The sequence below is a fragment of the Adiantum capillus-veneris genome, chromosome 24 (genome assembly GCF_014529385.1).
Source record: "Adiantum capillus-veneris isolate H3 chromosome 24, ASM1452938v2, whole genome shotgun sequence".
NCBI classification, from domain to species: domain Eukaryota; kingdom Viridiplantae; phylum Streptophyta; class Polypodiopsida; order Polypodiales; family Pteridaceae; genus Adiantum; species Adiantum capillus-veneris.
Window position 1 is genome coordinate 125,827,078 of NC_140954.1, and position 3,556 is coordinate 125,830,633.

Here is a 3,556-nt window from a genome sequence, read left to right on the forward strand (position 1 = left end):
TTGGGCTAGTATATAACCAATAGCAAAGTTTGAAGCATCTACATGTACATGGAATACCTTATCCCAATCTGGTGCTTTCAATATTGGAGCTGAGGTGAGAGCTTGCTTAAGATTCATGAAGGATTCTTCACATGCCTTGGTCCATTCAAAGTGCATAATCAAGCTATACATGGGTTTTGCAATTATAGCATACATGTAGATGAACCGTCGGTAATATCCACAATGTACCATGAAGGCTTGTACCCCCTTGACTGTTGTATAGGCAAATCAGCAATGACATGAATCTTTTCAATATCAGTAGCTATGCCATTTTTAGACACTATATGTCCAAGAATGTTTCCTTGTCTTCCCATGAATGTGCACTTTTCAAGATTTAAGCAAACTCTATAAAGTTTACATTTTTCGAATACCTTTTTGAGGTGTTCAAAAATGATCAGCTCGGATTGACGAATGTACGCATAGATCATCCATGTATACTTCTAAGAATTTCCGAAGATACTCTTTGAAAGCATGGCTCATCAACCTCTGAAACGTGGCTGGAGCATTAGTTAACCCAAACGGCATAACCCGATAGGCAAATATACCCCATTCTGTTGCAAAAGCAGTTTTATGCTAATCTTTTGGGTCAACCAAAAGTTGATTGTATCCCGAAAAGCCGTTTAAGAAGCTGTAAGCTTCTTTTCCTACCACTCGTTCTAAAACATGCTCAGTTATCGAAAGAGGAAAGTTGTCTCTAATGATAGCTGCATTCACCTTTTTGAGATTAACATACACTCGTAATTTTCCATTCTTCTTATGTACTACCACAATTGGAGACACCCAATCTGTCTGTTCAATTTCGTAAATGAATTCATCTTTTTTTAGTTTTGCAATCTCTTCTTTGATCTTCCTAATAAATGTTTCATTATAAGTGTATGGTCTCTGTCTACTTGGTTTCGCATCATCTCTCATGGGTATAGTATGTTGACAGATTTCTGAATCAACACCCTTGAGATCCTTGTAAGACCAAGAGAAGATACTCCGGTATTCCTTTAACAAGCTCAACAAAAGCTTTTCTTCTTCTTCTGTTAGGTCATTTGCGATGTAAGCAGGTCCAGGATCTTCTCCTGGTTCAGCCAAGTCTACCCTTTTAGCATTTTCAGGTCCTTCATAAGACTCGCCTTGTTTCTGTAGTTCCCTAAGAGGTTGTTCAATTATGATTTTCCGATCTTGGAGAGTATACTTTTTGTAATGGGATGGAACATGCATTACATCCTTACCATCCTCTTCGGTGGTTTCCGTTTCGGTTGTGTATATCTCCTTTAGAGATTTTTTCAACTCTTGATATTTCTTTTTCCACTAGACTCTGGTCATGAGTGGTTTTTTATCCTGAGATTTTTCTTGAGTATCCTTCCTTGCTTTTCTCGATGTCTGAGACATTTCTGAGTTTATGTTTGAAGGATATCTGCCAGTTATTTTGTCCTTGACACAATCATTAGCATCTATTTGCATCATGAATTTTTTTTACTGGAGACTGATGGCATAGGTCGTGTTTTCACGATATTGGTGTCTCTCTTTCGTCTATACCATTTTTGTCTTCTTGATTTCTGGTTTGGAAAGTCAAAAAACTTTTCCTCCCCTCCCCTTATGAGTAACTGAGCTCTCATATGCTCTTTTTCTGATCCCAAATCTTCTGAGGTAGCTGAGTGTTCATCTAACTCATCAGTTGCATCATAATAGAGGTCAAAAAAGACTCGTTGAGCTTTCATCAAGTCCTTGGGTTTCTCATCTTTGTTTTCAATGTTGAGGACTAACATCATTTGGATGGGGATTATGTCGTAGCCATCCTCATTGCAAAATTGAGTAGGCATAGACGTACTAACACATACATCCATTATCGCTAAAATTTGAGTCCACTCGAATGGTTGAAATAAATGCTCTAGAAAGGGTTCAAGTATGTAGGCTTTGTCTGCACAACCCCTTTCTAGGATACATTCCTCTCGTCTTAAGCTTTCATTTTCTGAAGCTCCGCACATCCAAATAGGAGTGTCTTTGTTTAACTAGGATGGGAGTTTAGTTTCAGCCGAAGAGAGTGAATCAAACTCTTGGATGGGTGTTTTTAAGACATTTCTATAAGTGTCATCTTTTAGATTGACTCTTGTTATAGATCCCACCTGCTTCAAGAACAGATAGTTGTTTCCCCAATCTTGGATAAGTTGTACCTATCGCATAAAAGGTCTTCCCAATATGATTTCATAGTTGAGTTTTTTTCCAAAGTCTACTATGGCAAAAGTGTGTTGATATTCGATTCCACAAGAATTGACTATCACTTTTTCAAGTAGCCCTAGTGGTCTCTCAATGTGTTCGTCAGCCAACTGCAATTTCATTCACGTTTGTCTAATGGTTGGTTGTCCCTAGGATTCCCATATTGCTTTAGTGGCTATGGCTATGCCAGCTCCACTATCCAGTATTGCCATGGTTTCAATGTCATTATATTTCACTGGGAGGGTGGTGTTTCCTTCTTCCCCTTCATAATATTCTCCAACCTTGTTCATAGGAACTGATCGAATCTCTTTGTTTTCCATTTCATTTTTCAATTTTTCCCAAATTCTTAGAGATTAACCCCATTATCCCCACCTTCTCTAAGGTTTTCTGTAAATCGTTCCACAAGTATGGTCTGAGTTTCAACAGTTCTCCCAAAGTAAGAGTGCATTGGATGGGTGTAGACATGATCGAATGAATGTTGTCTACTTCTAGGGTTTGTTTGGCTCTTTTTACTTGAGTGGTCTTTCAAACAATGGATTCATCTTCGTTATCTTCCAAGTAAGAAGGTAATGTTTTTAATGTCAATGGTTTAGATATTCCTGAAGCTTCCGATCCGCAATCCCCGTACAAGGATTGTAAATCCACGTTCATATCAGATGGTAGGTTATCCAACCAGACTTTCTCTATAGGAGTTGACTTTAAAGTTAGGCTCCCATCATTGATCTCTCTTACCTTTTCACATAAGTGTCCTGGCCAGTCTTCCTCTACGAATGGAATTCCGTCTAAGGCATCTTCGTTGTCCGGCACTATAAGCTCTGGTTCATTTTTTTCAAGGTGGGGTTCTGCCACCACGTCGGATTTTTCTTTCGTTTCTTCTACCGCAAGCTCTTCAGGTTTTGCAATACCTTCAAGCTTGGGTTTTTGTTTATCCCGCATTTCTTTTGTGATTCTTACCAAGTTTTGATAAGCCTCCAGCTTCACTGCTTCCATGTCTGAAGATGGATAGTTTTTCCATTTGTTTTCCATGTTTTGGCCTGCTTTAAGTCCTGCTTGGTAGGCTTCCAAGGCAACATTAATACGCTCAAAAATTTTATCTACCAGAATGGATCCTCCAGATTTCACGGTTGTTTCCTTGAATTCACTGCCAGTTTCTTTCAACTTGTCCTAGGCTAGCAATTTTGCTTTCTCTTTGTTTTCAACCCGTTGTTTTTGTTTTCTCATCTCATAGCTTTTGCTTATGCTCCTTTTTATTCTTTGAGAACAAACTTTCATGTTCTTTGAATCATCAGAGGAGTTGTGTTTCTTTTTCTTT